At 48.9% G+C, this 18,355-nt stretch overlaps 1 non-coding gene across 1 annotated transcript; it reads left to right on the top strand.

Moving 5' to 3' along the window:
• The first annotated feature begins 4,878 nt into the window (after positions 1 to 4,878).
• Positions 4,879 to 4,985, top strand: LOC122695791. Its single transcript, XR_006341544.1, has one exon. It is a non-coding gene; the product is annotated as a U6 spliceosomal RNA (small nuclear RNA).
• The last annotated feature ends 13,370 nt before the right edge of the window (positions 4,986 to 18,355 follow it).

Below are 18,355 nucleotides of genomic sequence, written 5' to 3' on the forward strand. Positions count from 1 at the left end.
AAACAGGGAAGCTCTGACAACTTCATTGGCAAAAAACAAATAGAATCTAACTTTGATTGTTACCATACTTATTTCTCTTAGTTTAAAAGAAATTTACATACAAATTACCCGTTTCCCCACCCCCCATATACACACACTGCTGCTGCCTGCCCGGCGGGGCTGCTAGCACCATCAGCTGACGTCAGCACCTTTACCACTTCGAGCGACACGTTTTGATAATGTTCAGTTGCTCAGTGGTGTCTGACTTTGCGACCCCATGGACTGCAGCACGCCAGGCTTCCCTGTCCTTCACCATCTCCCAGAGCTTGCTCAAACTCATGTCCATTGAGTCGGTGATGCCATCCAACCATCTCATCCTCTGTCATCCCCTTCTCCCACCCTCAATCTTTGCCATCATCAGGGTCTTTTCCAATGAGTCAGTTCTTTGCATTATGTGGCCAAAGTATTGGAGCTTCAGCATCAGTCCTTCCAATGAATATTCAGTATTGATTTCTTTTGGGATTGATTGGTGGTCTAGCAGTCCAAGGGACTCAAGAGCCTTCTCCAATGCCACAGTTTGAAAACATCAATTCTTTGGCATTCAGCCTTAAGGTCCAACTCTCACATCCATACATGACTACTGGAAAAACCCATAACTTTGACTATATGGACCTTTGCTGGCAAAGTAACATCTTTGTTTCTTAATATACTGTTGATGTTTGTCAGCTTTTCTTCCAAGAAGCAAGTGTCTTAATTTCATGGCTGCTGTCACCATCTGCAGTGATTTTGGAGCCCAAGAGAATAAAGTCTGTCACTGTTTCAGTTTTTTCTCATCTATTTGCCTTGAAGTGATGGGACAAGATGATATGATCTTAGTTTTCTTAATGTTGTTTTGAGCCAGCTTTTTCACTCTCCTTGTTCACCTTCATCAAGAGGCTCTTTAGTTCTTCTTCACTTTCTGCCCTAAGGGTGGTGTCGTCTGCACATCTGAGATGACTGATATTTCTCCCGGCAATCTTGATTCCAACTTGTGTTCATCAAGCCTGGCATTTCGCATGATGTACTCTGCCTAGAAGTTAAATAAGCAGGGTGACAATATACAGCCTTGACATACTCCTTTCCCAATTTGGAACCAGTCTGTTGTTTCGTGTCTGGTTCTAACTGTTGCTTCTTGACCTGCATACAGGTGTCTCAGGAGGCAGGTAAGGTGGTCTGGTATTCCCAGCTCTTTAAAAATTTTGAAATGGAACATGTTCTTATTACTGTTCTTTCTTCAAGAAAACCATTGGAAATACCCTTTGGCCCCCCTTCCATTGATGTCTCAATGCTCTTTTATTTACATACAAACTTTGTGTTCTCATCATACACATAATACGTGTATATTGAAGAAATTGGGGGGGAAATCAGATATACAAGAATTAAAACAATCCTCAGTTCACAGTCATGGCCTGGAGATGCATTTACTCCTGTTTTTTCTCTGCATGTATACACTTTTTTAAGTGTAAAGGGCTTCATTATAAGCAAAATTATTTAAGTCAATAAATTTTTAAGAAATTATACATGTTCTGACTCATTCTACTGCCAATCACCTTCCCTTCCCCAGTGTTTGAGTCATAATCTTCAAAATAGCCCTTCCAGAAAGAATTTCGGCTCAGTCCACAGTTGTAAGAGTCAGTCCACGATTCTTTTAGTTGGACTTCTTTGATCTCCAATGGAATATGGACACACTTCAAAAATCCCCCACCTGTAATCATTGGGATCCAGTGTCCTCAAGCAGTTTACTGTCAGACCATACTTAGGGTCAGCTGAGAAGGCTCTGCCTGGTTCTGAATTTCAGACATCCTCTAAACATGTTTTAGGGCTTCTCTGGTGGCTCAGTGATAAAGAATCTGCCTACCAATGCAGGAGACAAGGGTTTGATCCCTGGGTCAGGAAGATCCCGTGCTAAAGGCAATGGCTATCCACTCCAGTATCCTTGCCTGGGAAATCCCACGGACAGAGGAGCCTGGTGGGCCACAGTCCGTGGGGTCATGAAGAGTCTGACATGACTTAGCAACAAATGTACATTAAGTGCAAACCATGGTCACTCCGAAGCTGCCACAGCCGAGAACCGCTAGTATATGCTAATACGTGAGGTCAAAGGCAGTTTGGGGACGCCCCTGAGGGTCCAGGGTTGACACTGCGGACTTCCACTGCCGGGGGCACGGGACCGGCCCCTGGTCAGGGAACTAAGATCCCACAGGTCACAAGTGCAGCCAAAAGAAAAGTCTGTTAGGTTTTCATAGTTTATTAGCAACTCTGTTTGCTATTTCCTCCCCCTAGATCTAACACAGCCTCTGAATAAACGGAACCACGTGGTTATTCTGTGAGGTAACCACAGCCAGGTCAGTCTACAGAAAAAGCTCCATCAGGATACAGTTAGCTACACACGTGTTCTCCCTCTCCTGGCCCTGCCACGCAGCACATGGGCTCTCAGCTCCCCAATCAGGGATCGAGCCCTTGCCCTCTGCATGGAAAGCTCAGAGTCCTAACCCCTGGCTCACCAGGGAGGATCCCACGTGCTTTTTCTCAAAACTGCATCTATACTCTGCGTGTTATCTTTATCCTTTTCCACTTAACATTTTATCATGAGCATTTTCCACGTTACAAGAGATTATTCAAAGACCGTGTTGGTGGCCTCGTCAGTTCTCTGTCTTGCAGCTGGACCGTGCCTTTCCTCTCCCTTAGGGTCTGCCAGCACGGTTACCTGGACCATCAGTACTTCTGGGACGTGAACAGACGAAAGGCCGTGAAGGTTCAAAGCTGTTTCTGGTTGAACCCACAGCGCTCCTGCTCACACTCACACAGGCCCCGAGAGTCTGTTCCTCTGCACGTCACCAACACTGGCGTCATCACTCAGGTTTTTGTTTGTTTGGGGTTTTTTTGGACATTGCGCATGGCTTGAAGAATCTTAGTTCCTGTGCCAGAGATTGAACCTGGGCCACGGCAGTGAAAGCGTCAAGTCCTAACCACTGGACCACCAGGAAAATCCCAGCCACTCACTTTATATTTGCATTTTGTTACATTAAGAATGCTACTTGTGGGACCTCCCTGGTGGTCCAGTGGTCAGGAATCCACCTTTCGGTGCAGGGGACACGGGTTCACTCCCCAGTCTGGGAACTAAGAGCCCACACGCTGCAGAGAAATTAGTTGCCCAAGGACCACAGCTACTGAGCCCATGAAGTCTAGAGCCCATGCACCACCACTGGAGATAAAAAAGACCCAAGGCAGCCAAATAAATAATTAGAAATAGAATGGTTATTTGTTCCTGCTTTTTGACAGTTTAGTTTTCTCTTTTGTCCACTATTCCATTTTTAGATGTACACAAATACATGCAATATATAAACATGTAATACACACACACACACATATATATGGTGTCCAGTGATGAAGAATCGCCTTGCAATGCAGGGGACGCTGGTTCAATCCCTGGTCCATGAAGATTCCACACGCCGCAGGGAAGCAGCCCGTGTGCCGCTTCTGAAGCCGCGCACCCTGGAGCCCGCGCGCCGCAGCAAGGGAAGCCATTGCAACGAGAAGCCGTGCTCCGCGACGGGAGGGCAGCCCCCACTCACGGCAGCTAGAGAAAGACCTCACACGGCGACGAGCCGCAGAGCAGTCAAGAAAATGTTTTTATTAAAATTAAAAATAATACGAAAGCAAGATACCTTTAAAATATATGTACCTATATGCAATATACCCACATACATATCTATACACATATATATGTATATGCAACACACACACACGCAATAAGTACACACATCCTGCCCTAGCACGAACATTTTGTTACTGCATTTTCAGTGTACAGAGGTTTTTGATTACTGTGTAGTCTATTCAATTTTTCTTTCCTTTATCGTTTTCCTTGGCTCAAAGAGGCCCTTCCTTACATCCTTTTTTGGTTGTATTTTATATTTACTCTTAAATCCACCCATCTGGGATATAAGTGTCCGAGATTCCACACCTTTCTTGAACTTCATCCCTCACGGTTCCACAGACCTGCCTGTCTTCTCCATTACTGCTGCTCTGTAATTCATAGACAGTAGGACTGGGGTCACATTTTTAGGAGGTATAAAAAAAATTTTTTTTTTTTTTATAAGTGAGCCAGGCAGGAATCATTTTCTCAGAACTTGGCCTCTTCATGCCCCTGCAGATCTCCTTGGGGTTTTGATTATAACTGGCCAGTTTGGAAAGAATTAACATAGTTCTATGTGAGATTTGGTCTTCACATCAAAGAACATGGAAGATGACTGTTCTTTCAAGTCTGCCTCTAAGCATCAGAAAAGGCTTATAGGGCTTCCCTGGTGGTCCAGTGATGCACCTGCCAACGCAGGGGGTGCAGGCTCGGTCCCTGGCCCGGGGAGACCCCACTCACTGCATGGCAGCGGAGTCCGTGAGCGGCGGCTCCTGGTGCCTGTGCACCTACATTCTGCTGTTACACCTCTAGCCACGGCAGTGAGAAGCCCGCACGCCGCAACTAGAGGAAGCAACTAGAGGGAGCCCGAGCATAGTAACCAAGACCCAGCGCAGCCAAAAATAAATGTAAATAAAAATGTACAAGGAGAAAGCGTTTATCATTGCCTTCAGATGTGTTCATATATGAATTGTTGAGTTCAGTTTAATTTTGCGGGGTTTGTAAATCAGCCACGTGATGAGATACAGAGGGCAACTCTTGCCTGCGGTTATCCTTTTGTCTATTTCACACCGAGCAGATTTGCTGGGTCATTCCAGAAAGTCTCTAACGGTTTATTGGTTTATCCTGTTTTTTTCTAGGTAAAGTCATTACTTGGAAATAAAAAGCTTGCCTCTCCTTTTTGTATAGGTAGCCTTTTATTTCATTTCTTCTTAAAACCCACACTGGTGCTCGCTTCGGCAGCACATATGCTGGAATTGGAGCGATGCAGAGAAGATTAGCATGGCCCCTGCGCAAGGATGACACGCAAATTCGTGAAGCGTTCCATATTTTTAAAAAAAAAAAAAAAAGAAAAAAAAAAAAACCCACACTGGCCAGCACTTCAGGGCAACGCCGAGCTGGTAGCAGTGGTCACCTGTGGCAGACTGTTTGGGGCAGGGTGACTCAGTTTGTGTCCTCCTCAACACTTTGGCCTCTAAAATGGGTGCAGCTGTGGCCCGGTTCTGACGACCAAGTCTGCTAGAGGTTTGGGGAAAGTCTTGGCTTTCTTAATAGGAGACACTGCTCCTTTCTCTCCCCGGAACTCAGATGCAATGCTTGGAGGTATAGCATTTTGCAACCGAGACACAACTGAGGACAAAAGCCAAACGTGGTGGAATGACAAATGAAAGAATCTTGGGCCTTGGATGGAATTCGAGCGGCTATTTTCACCACCGGCATCCAACGTCCTGAGTTCCTATTACGAGCTTTTAGCTGTTTTTCTCACATCGGTCCTTCCCCGCAGCTGTATTCCTCATCAGCACAGCATCTGGGTCTGTAACCAAAGCAGGTTTGGTCTTGCCCCATGCACAGCAAACCAAAATCCTGAGACGCCCAGTCTTGTAGCCAAGAACGGAGAGCTAGTCTCAGACATGCGTCCCCCCAGCTCAGCTCAAAGGGGACACAGCTACTCCAAGGTCCTAGAAAACAACGTGGACAAATACCTCACAGTCTGCCTCCAGGAGGACAAGCACATTCTGAAAGGCCCTTGAGGGGCTTCCCAGACGGTCCAGTGGTCAGGACTCCACGCTTCCACCACAGGGGCAAGGGCCAATCCCTGGTCAAGGAACTAAGGCTCTGCATGCCGTGAGGCCTGACCAAAAAGAATTTCTTTTCTCAATTAACAAAGAAACAAAAAGAGAAACGACTCTGTCCAGTGACGGCAGGGGGAATGAATTTGGCCTATCACCCCCAGGTTCGGCCTCTCCCCGCCCCATCTTCTCTGTTTCTCAGTGCTGAGGATGACGCGTGAGGGCAGCTCTATCTGCTTCCTCTGCTGCGGGCGTAGACCCATCAGGGGCTGAGAGCGGCAGGCTTAGCACTCACCTGATTTCACTCTTGCCTGGTTTCAGGTTAACATTTTGATCCCAATAAACATACCACCCTCAGGCCAGCTGTTAAGACCACAGGCCCCAAACTGGAGACAGAGTGTACCTCAGGGGACACGGTAAATGCCAGACATATGGTTACATTTTAAAATTTTTTTCTTTTTTTAAAATTAATTTTTATTGACGTTTAGTTCGGCTCTTATATGTAGGGATTTTGTCTAGGATACGTCATGTAGGGTCAGCATCTTACATTTTACATGTTGGAGTGTCTGTATCATTACCTGCCTGGCTGGAACACTTAGGTATTAAATACGGAATGGACGGAACTTCCCCGGTGGTCCAGCAGCTAAGACTCCTGTTCGCCATGCAGGGGGCCTGGGTTCCATCCCTGGCCAGGGAACCAGCTCCTGCATGCCCAAAGAAGACAGGAGACCTCGCATGCCAGAACTAAGACCCCAGCACAGCTAAATAAATAACAAAATGGCTTTTTTTTTTTTTTTTTTAATATGGGAAGGAGACAGGCTGGGGAAATAAAAACGGTTTTTCACAATAACCTGATCAAGTAGGACCTTGACAGGGGTACACACACCAGGGCTATTTAATTTTATCAGAGGACAGGAGGAGAGAACCAAATTTTAGCTTCGTCAAGGAAAAAGGAGACAGGCGATTCATCTAATCTTATATGTTACATCTGAGGAGGTTAGGGATGGTGGAAAAATGACATGTGGTGTCCACCTCTTTGTGACCTCACAGACTGTAGCCGCCAGGCTCCTCTGTCCATGGGATTCTCCAGACAAGAACACTGGAGTGGGTTGCCGTGCCATCATCCAGGGATCAAACCCAGGTCTCCCACGTTGCAGGTGGATTCCTTACTGTCTGAGCCACCATGGAAGCCCAAGAATCCTGCAGAGGATAGCCTCTCCCGTCTCCAGGGGAACTTCCTGACCCAGGAATTGAGCCGGGGTCTCCCGCATTGCAGCTGAGCCACCAGGGAAGCCCTAAACAAGTGAAAAGGCAAACACAAATCAAGCAACTCTCACAAATTTAACTTTATTCCTGCTTTTCTCTCTAGTTTGCACAGCTTACAAGACCAGAGACAAGAACACCAATCAGATTGTTGCTATTAAGCAAGGCGGCCAGAGCAGCGGAGAAGGCGGGGGCCTCCGCTCCTGGGCGTCATCCAACATCGCCCCAGCCTTCCCCAGACCCACCTCCCAGATACTCCAGCAGGGCCTTTGCCTAGACCTCCAGCTGCACAATGACCGACCCCCGGCGGCCAGCGAAGGTTTACACACTCAAATGAAGACCAGCAGTGGGCCAGCAGGGCCTCCAGCTAAGGGCCTCCAGCTAAGACGAGCGGCTGTGGGCACGTGCCTGCTGCTTAGAGCCTCACAAACTGTGCTCCATCAGGGAAGCGGGTGGCAGCAACTTCAGCATTCTTGCCTGAGAGCCCCACAGAGAGAATGAAAAGGCAAAAAGATATGACCCTGAAAGATGAGCCCCCATTCTCCTGGGGCTGAATGGAGAAAAAACTCCAGAAAGAATGAAGAGGTTGAGCCAAAGCAGAAAAGACACCCAGCTGTGGTTGTATCTGGTGGTGAAAGCAACGTTTGACGCTGTAAAGAACAGTATTGCTTAGGAACGTGGAATGTTAGGTCAATGAAACAAGGTCAACTGGACGTGGTCAAGCAGGAGATGACAAGCGTGAACATCGACCTTTTAGGCATCAATGAAGTAAAATGTTTGGGAATGGGTGAACTGAATTCAGATGACCATTGTATCTACTACTGTGGGCAAGAATCTCTTAGAAGAAATGGAATAGCCCTCATAGTTAACAAAAAATCTGAAATGCAGTACTTGGGTGCAATCTTAAACATGACAGAATGATCTCAGTTCATTTCTGAGATAAACCATTCGACATCACAGTAATCCAAGCCTGTGCCTCAACCACCATTAGCGAAGAACATGAAGCGAAACAATTCTATGAAGACATACAAGACCTCCTAGAACTAACACCAAAAACAAACAAACAAAAAGATGTCCTTTTCATCACAGGACTGGAATGCAAAAGTAGGAAGTCAAAAGATACCTGGGTTAACCAGGTGAGTTTGACCTTGGAGTACAAAATGAAGCAGGGCAAAGACTATCAGAGTCTTGCCAAGAGAATGCACTGGTCACGGCAAACACCCTCAGCAACACAAGAGATGACTCTGCACATGGATGTCACCAAATCGTCAGTACTAAAATCAAACTGATTATATTCTTTGCAGCCTAAGATGGAGAAGCTCTATAGAGTCAGCAAAAACAAGACCAGGAGCTGACTGTGGCTCAGATCATCAGCTCTTTACTGCAAAGTTCAGGCTCAACTTGAAGAAAGTAGGGAAAACCACTAGGCCATTCAGGTATGACCTAAATCAGACCCCTCATGATTATACAGTGGAAGTGACAAATAGATTCAAGGGACTAGGTCTGATAGACAGAGTGTCTGAAGAACTACGGACACGGAGCTTCGTGACATTGTACAGGAGGCGGTGACCAAAACCACGCCCAAGAAAAAGAAATGCAAGAAGGCAAAGTGGCGTCTGAGGAGGCATCACAAATAGCAGAGAAAAGAAGAGAGGCAAAAGGCAAAGGAGAAAAAAAAAAAGGCAAAGGAGAAGCAGGAGGAAATACTCATCTGAATGCAGAGTTCCAAAGAATAGCAAGGAGAGATAAGAAAGCCTTCCTCAGTGAACAACGCAAAGAAACAGAGGGAAGCAAAAGAAGGGAAAGACTGGAGATCTCTTTAAGAAAACTGGAGATGCCAAGGGGACATTTCATGCAACGATAGGAACAAAAAGCACAAAAATGGCAACGACCTAACAGAAGCAGAAGAGATTAAGGAGAGGTGGCAAGAATACACAGAAGAACTGTACAGAAAAGCTCTTAATGACCCAGATGATTACAATGGTGTGGTCACTCACCTAGAGCCAGACATCCTGGAGTGTGAAGTCAAGAGTCCCTAGAAAGCATTACTATAAACAAAGCTGGTGGAGGTGATGGAATTCCAGCTGAGCTATTTCAAATCCTAAAAGATGATGCTGTGAAAGTGCTGCACTCAATATGCCAGCAAATTTGGAGAACTCAGCAGTGGCCACAGGACTGGAAAAGGTCAGTTTTCATTCCAATCCCAAAGAAGGGCAATGCCAAAGAATGTTCAAATTACCATACAATTGCAGTCATTTCCCATGCTAGCAAGATTATGCTGAAAATCCTTCAAGCCAGGCTTTGGTAGTAAATGAACCAAGAAATTTCAGATGGATAAATTGGATTTAGAAAAGGCAGAGAAACCAGAGATCAAATTGCCAACATCTGCTGGATCACAGAAAAAGCAAGAGAGTTCCAGAAAAACATCTACTTCTGCTTCATTGACATAGCTAAAGCCTTTGACTGTGTGCATCACAACAAACTTTGGAATACTCTTAAAGAGATGGAAATCCAGACCACCTGACCTTCCTCCTGAGAAATCTGTCTGCAGGACAAGAAGCAAAAGTTGGAACTGGACCTGGAACAACAGACTGGTTCAAAATTGGGAAAACAGTATGACAAGGCTGTATACCGTGACCCTGTTAATTTAACTTATATGCAGAGTACATCATGCGAAAAGTGTGCGCGTGAAGCCCAAGGTGGAATTAAAATTGCCAGGAAAAATATTGATAACCTCAGATGACTGAGGCTGATGATGTGTTTTGCACATGATAACACTCTATTGGAAGAAAGCCAAGAGGAACTAAAGAGCCTCTTGATGAAGGTGAAAGAGGAGAGTGAAAAAACTGGCTTAAAACTCAACATTCAAAAAATGAAGACCATGGCATCTGGTCCCATCACATCATGGCAAATATGTGGGGAAAAAGTGGGAACAATGACTGATTTTATTTTCATGGGCTCCAAAATCAATGTGGACGGTGACTGCAGCCATGAAATTAAAGAAGCTTGCTCCTTGGAAGAAAGGTTATGAGAAACTTGACAGAATATGAAAAAGCAGAGACATCAACTTGTCAACAAAGGTCTGTTTAGTCAAAGCTATGGTTTTTCCATTAGTCATGTATGGATGTGAGAGCTGGATCATTAAGAAGGCTCTGTGTCAAAGAACTGATGCTTTTAACTGTGGTGTTGGAGAAGATTCTTGAGAGTCCCATGGACTGCAAGGAGATCAAACCAGTCCATCTTAAAGGAAATCACTCGAGTATTCATTGGAAGGACTGATGCTGAAGCTGAAACTCCAATACTTTGGTCACCTGATGCAAAGAACTGACTCATTGGAAAAGGCCCTGATGCTAGGAAAGGCTGAAGGCAGGAGGAGAAGAGGATGACAAAGGATGAGATGATTGGATGGCATCACTGAGTCAACAGACATGAGTTTGGGAAAACTCAGGGAGATAGTGAAGGACAGGGAAGCCTGGAGTGCTGCAGTCCATGGGGTCACAAAGAGTCAGACATGACTTAACGACTGAACAACCCGAGGAAATTACAGATTTAGTTTGATCCCTATCAAATTTCCCATAAAAATTTCATGGAACAAGAATAACCAAAACTTTATATGAAACCATCGAAGACCAAGGATTGCCTAAGCAAGCCTCAGGGGGAAAAAAAACAAAGCAGGAGTCATAAGCCTCCAAAACCTCAGATAATAGTCCAAAACTAGTCAAAATGGTGTGGTGCTGGAATAAAAACAGACATACACATCAACAGAACAGAGAGTCCAGAAATAAACCCACACATCGATGATCAATTAATTTTCAACAAAGGAGGCCAGAATATAAAATGGGAAAATGACTGTCCGTTCAGCAAGTGATGCTGGGGAAATTGGCAGCTGCATCGAAATCAAACACACCCTTACACCAAGCACAAAAATGAACTCAGATAACTTAAAGACTTAACTGTAAGATATGACGCTATTAAACTCCTAGAAGAGAGCATGGGCAAAACATTCTCGGACATGAATCACACCAATGTTTTCTTAGGTCGGGGTCTCCCAAGGCAACAGAGATAATAACAAAAGTAAAAATAAACAAATGGGACCTAATCAAACACACAAGCTTTTGCACAGCAAAGGAAATCATAAACAAGATGAAAAGACAACATACGGACTGGGAGAAAATATTTGCAAATGATGTGACTGAGAAGGGCTTAACCTCCAAAATACATAAACGGCTCATACAACTCGGCAACAACAAAAAACCAGACAACCCAAAATCAGAAAACGGGCAGAAGACCTAAATAGACATTTCTTCAAAGAAGAGCTACAGATGGCCAACAGGCAGATGAACTATCAGAGAAATGCAAAATCAAAACTACAATGAAGCATCACCTCCCACCAGTCAGAATGGCCATCGTTAAATAGTCTACAAATAACAAATGCTGGGGAGGGTGTAGAGAAAAGGGAACCCTCCTACACAGTTGGCGGGAAGTACATTGGCGCAGCCACCATGGAAAAGAGTATGGAGGTTTCTCAAAAAAAAAAAAAAGAGTTGCCATATGATCTAGCAATCCCATTCCCGGCATAAACCCAGACGAAACCATAACTCAAAAATACACATGCAGCCCAGGGTGCACTGCAGCGCCACTTACAACAGCAAAGACACGGAACCACCGCAGCGCTCACCAGCAGAGGGATGGGTAAAGAGGCTGCGGCACAGACATACGACGGAATATCCTGAGCCCTGTGAAACTGAGAGGTGCTCGGTCGTGTCCAGCTCTTTGTGACCCCCATGGACTGTAGAGTCCATGGGATTCTCCAGGCCAGAATACTGGAGTGGGTAGCCTTTCCCTTCTCCAGGGGATCGTCCCAAAACCAGGTCTCCCACATTGCAGGCAGATTCTTTACCAGCTGAGCCACAAGGAAAGCCCATGAAAAAGAATGAAATGACAGGAATTCTCCAGCTGTCCAGTGGTTAGGACTTGACGGTTCCACGGCACGGGGCACGGGTTTGATCCTTGGTTGGGGAACCAAGCCCCCCTGCATGCCGTGTGGCGCAGCCAAAGGAAAAAAAAAAAAGAATGGTATGTGCAGCAACATATGTGCAACTAGAGATTATCATACTAAGTGAAGTGAGTCAGAAAGAAAATAACAAATGTCTGGGCTTCCCTGATGGTGCAGTGGTGAGAATCTGCCTGCCAATGCAGGAGACACAGGTTCGATCCCTGGTCCAGGACGATCCCCTGTGCATGGAGCAACTCAGCCTGTCTGCCACAACTACTGAGCCAGTGCTCTAGAGCCCACGAGCCACAGCCACTGAAGCCCAGGCGCCTGGACCCTCTGCCCCACAACAAGAGAAGTCACAGCAGTGAGCAGTCACGCACCACAACCAGAGACAGCCTACACGCAGCGACGAAGACCCAGAGCAGCCAAAAGTAAACAGTCATTAATCAAAAGGAAAGAAAGACAAATAGCATATGACACCATTTATATGGGAAATCTAAAATATGACATAAAGGAACCAATCTCCCTAAGGGGCTTTGCCCACAACTGGGAAGTTGGGAATCCACGTGCAGTGGAACACGGTCACCCCCAGGTCGTGTCCTGGTGGGAACGGCCACCCTGGCGAGGGCGTCCCCGCCCCCGGAGCAGCTCTGTCCTGTGTGTTCAAGACCCACGTGTGTAACAAGGGCTGACAAATGTGTTGCCAGGATTCCTCCCAATCCTGGGGCGGGGCAGGACTTGCTAAATCCCCAGGAAGTGCTGCCCGGCAGTCCTTGTGCAGCTTAACTTTTCTTTTCTGGCTGTGCCGGGTCTCGGGCTTTCTCTGCTTGAGAGAGGGGCTACTCTCCAGTGGCTGTGCGTGGGCTCCTTGGGGCAGTTGGCTTCTCTTGCTGTGGAGCGTGGGTTTTAGAGTGCACAGGCTCGGTGGCTGTGGCGGCCGGACTTAGCTGTCCTGAAGCTTGTGGAATCTTCCCACCCGTGTCCCCTGCGTTGGCAGGCGCATTCTTTACCGCTGGACCACCAGGGAAGTCCACCTTGCATGGCTTAACTCTTATATCTGGATCTCCCCACTTGAAAGCAGACAACACTTGGGATTCAACACTCATGTTATGCAAAAAAAAAAAAAAAAAAGACCTCCTTCAGATCCAATACAGTAGCAAGTAGAGTGCCCGACTCAGGGATTGTTCGTTCTTGTTTCAGTCGCTAAGTCGTATCTGACTCTTTGCAACCCCATGGATGGCGGCCCACCAGGCTCCTCTGCCCACGGGATTTCCCAGGCAAGAATACTGGAGTGGTTGCCGTGTCCTCCTCCAGGGGATCGTCTTGCCCCAGGGATGGAACCTGTATCTCCGGCACTGAGGCAGATTCTTTACCGCTGAGCCACTAGGGAAGCCCATATTCACCCAAAAGCGTCTTCCAAACCCAAATCCCCCCAAACCAAACCATCTCTTTGATACAAAACAAAACTAAGCAAGCAAGGTCTCAGCACCCGCTGAGAAAGTCCGGGGGCGGTCCTGGAGCAAAGGGGCCAGGCCGGTGCCCAGACTCAGCCACGGCCTCTCAGTGCCGGCCTCAAACGAGCCTCAGCAGAGGGTCCATCTGGACTCACCCCTCCGCTGGCCGCTGTTAGTTCGTTCCCTGGAAGCTGAGCTGCCGAGTTTTGCCGCAGCGAGGAGAAGCAGCCACAGAGCTGCCTCCCGGCAGGCCGGGGCCAGGGTGCCCGCGGGACGAAGGAGGAGCACGGCCTTGGCGTGGGGCACGTGGGGTGCGTGGGGCGCGTGGGGCACGTGGGGCACGGGCAGGCGAGCCGGGGCGCGGGGCACGGGGTCCCAGCCGGGCCTAACCAGCTCAGCTCAAACTAGACGCAGCTGACTCCAGACGCCTAGAAAACAACTCAGGCAAACTCCTTATTCAGGCTCCATGCCACCTGGAGGACTCGCCCGTCTTAAGCCCACGTGACTCTGCGTTGGCCGGTGGAACCAACTTGGCTGATTACCCATGGGCTCAGGTCTCCATCCCGACTTAAGGGTGACAGAGCTGGTATTTCAGTATCAGGTGAAATGCCTACCACTGGCCAAGACTGACTTTTACCCTGTTGATAAACCATCTTTGGACTTCCCTGGTGGTTTGTCGGTAAAGAATCCACCTGCCAATGCAGGAGACGCCAATGTAGGGATCACAGGTTCATCCCTGGTCCAGGAAGATCCCACGTGCCATGGAAGCACTGAGCCTGTGCTTCTCAGTGAGACGCCACTGCAGGGACGAGGCAGCGAGAGCAAAGCCTGAGAGGCAGCCCGCCGCTGCCACAAACAAAGAAAAACATTTCTAAAAACGCAGGAGAAGCTACAACTGTCTGAATAAAATTTAAAAGATAAATAGATCAATAAACTACCTCTATGCGCCCAGTCTGCTAAGTCTCTGGAAAATCGCTGCTGGATGTTGAACGGGGTAAACTCCTCTGCAGCCCCAGAAATGGCTGCGGGCTTGTTTCCGGGTGGAGACGCAGCTGGACTGTGAATAGGTTTCCAGTCACCCCACCGTCTTTGTGTTTCTGGGATAAGCCCCATTCGGCAGCAGTGCGCTAATGCTCGGGGTGTGCGAACTGGGGGTGCCGCCAGCCAGGCTGCCCCGCAGTGAGCCCCAGATGTCACTCTGGTGTTGCCAGGAAACAACCACTGAGATGGGGCCTTGGTCCTGCTCCAGAGTGGGAAGGGGCCTGAGCTCAGCTCCGCCTGCAGGGCCGGTCTGCTCACTCAAAAACAGAACAAGAAATGAGGAATGAAGTGAGGTGGGGGCCAGGACAGGACTCATGAGGACCCCTAATATATGCACGGGATTTCTAGGTGATGAGTCCCGTTCTGAATTATTAAAATTACTTTAATGAATTAATAATTCATTAAAATGAATTATTAAAATAACATGTAAAGACACGTTACTTCTGTAATCGTCACAAAAAGCAATTTCCACCTTGAATGATAAAGTGCAGGGGCCACAGGTTTTCCCATGGCGCTGCTTGCGAGTGACAGACAGTGGGGGCGGGGGAGGGCAGCAGCCAAGCCACCTCCACGCGCTCCTCGACGGTTTGGTGGCGGGAGCCACAGGCAGAGCCGGAAGGTGACAGGCAGGCAGTGGGCCTGTCCTGGGGAGTGGAGGGCCCCTCCCCGAGCCTGAGATGAGTCATGGCATCTGGGTGCTAGTCAGGATCGGAGCAAGGCGACGAGAAGCCTGAGCTCAGGCTGGGAGTGGGGCGCTGGGGCCAGGGTGCTGGTGTCGAGAAGTGGGCAATGGGCACCAGGTGTGTTCCCTCGCTCCAGCACCGTGGCGTGGAAAGTGGCCTGCCCTCAGCAGCGGCTTCGGGGCGGGTACGGATTACGAAATAGCTGGCAGGGTCCAAGGGCTCTGCACCGTGTAAGCACTCCTGGCAGCGGGCGGCAGGGGTGGGCCACTCAGCCTTTGTTTATGAAAACATGCCTCCAGCCAGATTTGGGCCCTGGGCTGCAGCTGGCCAATTCCTCCTGTGGATCGTAGAGAAGGAAAAGTGTGGCGGGTAAATAGGACGGGGACCGGGCCCATGGCTCTCGGCAGACACGGAGGCCTTAGGTGACCGGGAATTACTGGGGAACATCTACGACCTGGTTCCCTCAGCCCAAAGCACCAAAGCCTCCCACCAAGGAAAGCCCCCAGGTCAGAATGTCCCTGGCTGCCCCCACCTGGTGTGGGCACATTGCGACCTGGGCTTCCCCAGTGCTCAGACCTTGGAAGGAAAAAGGTCACCTGACTCTTCCAGGGTCTGGCTCCCTCTCCTCTGAGATTGCCCACTATCAAGACGGGCGCTCTGATTGGAACAAAATAAAGCTTTACTCCTTAGTTCTGGCCTAAGACCCTGCAGAGTTTCCTGAGCCATGCAAATTGTTACTATGGCCCCAAATTCACTCAAACAGGGACTTGAAGGCAAGATCCATTACACCAGATGTGAAGAGGTGGGGTGATGATCCCCCTTCTTTCTCTAGTGAACAGTCCAATGTGGCCTAGTTTTCAACCAAGAAAGGATGAATGGCACCTTGCTGTGAACTGCTGTGACCTGAACCAGTGTCAGGTAAGGCCCTGTCCCAACAGCCTCAGTGGCTCCAGCAGGCAGTGATCCACTGGCCAGAATTCTGTTGTTACTATTGCACTCTTATATTCCACAGAGGCCTCCAGCCGCCATCCTCCACTCACATTCACATTTGTTTCATACAGTAATTATAAAATACAAAAAGCTGAAACATCACTTTGCCGACAAAGTTCTGTATAGTCAAAGCTATGGTTTTCCTACTAGTCATGTACGGCTGTGAGAGTTGGGCCACAAAGAAGGCTGAGCACTGAAGAATTGATGCTTTTGAACTGTGGTGTTGGAGAAGACTCTTGAGAGTCCCTTGGACTGCAAGGAGATCCAACCAGTCCATCCTAAAGGAAATCAGTCCTGAATATTCATTGGAAGGACTGATGCTGAAGCTGAAGATCCAATATTTTGACCATCTGATGCAAAGAGCCAGCTCATTGGAAAAGACCCTGAAGCTGGGAAAGATTGAGGGCAGGAGGAGAAAGGGACGACAGAGGATGAGATGGTTGGATAGCATCACCGACTGGATGGACATGATGTTTTAGCAATCTCTGGGAATTGGTGATGGACAGGGAGGCCTGGCGTGATGCAGTCCATGGGTTCCCAAAGAGTCAGACACGACTGAGCGACTCAACTGCAACAGGTAACATCAATTTTACTGTTGTTTTTTTTGTTTGTTTTTCTTCTATTTTTCCTACGTGGCTCACAGGATCTTAGTTCCCCCAACGGGGATCAGGATGGAACCTGCCTCCCCTGCATTGCCAGGCGGATTCTTAACCACTGGACCACCGGGGAAGTCCCTGTGGGTTTTTTTAAGCTACAAAAATTCCGCATTTGGTTGCAAGGGGCAGCGCACTCCCTGCCTATGCCGGCGGTACCTGGAGGGCAGAGTGGGTGGACGCCCGGAGAACGCACCGGGGAGCGGCGGGTTGCTGCCTCCGCCTCAGAGGGTGGACACCTTCCCCATGAGGTCTCGATGGAGGTAACCACTCCCGCCCACCCCCGCCCCGACCTCGGGCCCGGCCCCGACCTCGGGCCCCGCCCCCGCTCCCGCCTCGGGCTCCGCCCCTGCTTCAGGCCCCGCCCCGGGTGCTGCCGAGGGCCCCGCTAGATGGCGCCACGGCCTCGCGGGCGCGCGTTCCGGCGCGGACCCCGCACTAGCGCGCGGGCCCACCGCTCCCCGGGCAGCGGGCGCCTCCTCGGAGAGTCCCATACCCGGTCCCTGCCCCCCAGCACCCCGCCCCCGGGAAGGCGCGTCAGACGAGGAGACGCCGCGCCCTCCTCCGGGAGGTGCGCGAGGGACACGCAAGCACCCACAGCGAGCGCCCGGCACGAACGCGCGGGCAGGGGCGCAGCGAGCGCCGGGGGCCCGGAGCCGGTCTAGCTCGGCGACTTTCCGGAAACGGCGAGACTGTGGGGGCAGAAAATGAGCGGTGGTCTCCTGGGGAGACAGGGAGGGCTGAAGAGCGGGAGAAGGAAGGGTTTTAGGGCAGAGAAACTGCTCTGGACCGTGTCACAGCGGTGGACACGGGTCATCGCGCGTTTGCCCATAGCGCGTACATCAGTGACCCCGATGGGAACCACGGGCTCTGCGGGATGCTGGCCTCTCACTGCAGGCCCACAGATTGTAACAAATATCCTACTTGGGAGGAAGATTTTGATATGAGTGTCAAGGGAGAGGAGGTATATGGGAACTCTGTCCCTTCTGCTTAATTTTGCTGTGAACCTAAAACTGCTCTAAAAAAATAAAAACTACTTTTTTTAGAAAAGTAATTCAAGGTGAGGAGGAAAAAAACTCTGAAAAAGGGGTCAAGGGAATATAAAGTGGGTTCTGGCTTAATGAAAACTGTAGGGTGAAGGCCAAGCTTTGTCTTTCTGTTAAACCAGCTTTTACCAAGTAGCTTTGACTTTGCAACACATGCAACACAACTCTGGGGTTTAACCCAGTGGGGGCCACTCTGTTGCCCATTGCACCCCCAAAGTCATTACCCAACCACAGTCATGTGTGTCCAAGGCTCCCAGACCACCAGCTGCCTCAAGTCCAGTATTCAGCCCAATGTCACAGCTCAGCCGGTGAGGCGCTGACCTCCTGACTTTTTCTTTTTCTTTTTTTTGGTGTGGTAAAAGACACATAGCATTAACTTTACCATCTTAACCCTTTTTAAGTGCATAGCTCAGTAATAAGTACACTGACACTGTTGTGTAGCCGTCACCACCAGCCATCCTGATAACCCTTTGCATCTTGTAAAACTGAAACTCTGTCCCCACTAAAC

The sequence above is a fragment of the Cervus elaphus genome, chromosome 5 (assembly GCF_910594005.1).
Source record: "Cervus elaphus chromosome 5, mCerEla1.1, whole genome shotgun sequence".
NCBI lineage: Eukaryota > Metazoa > Chordata > Mammalia > Artiodactyla > Cervidae > Cervus > Cervus elaphus.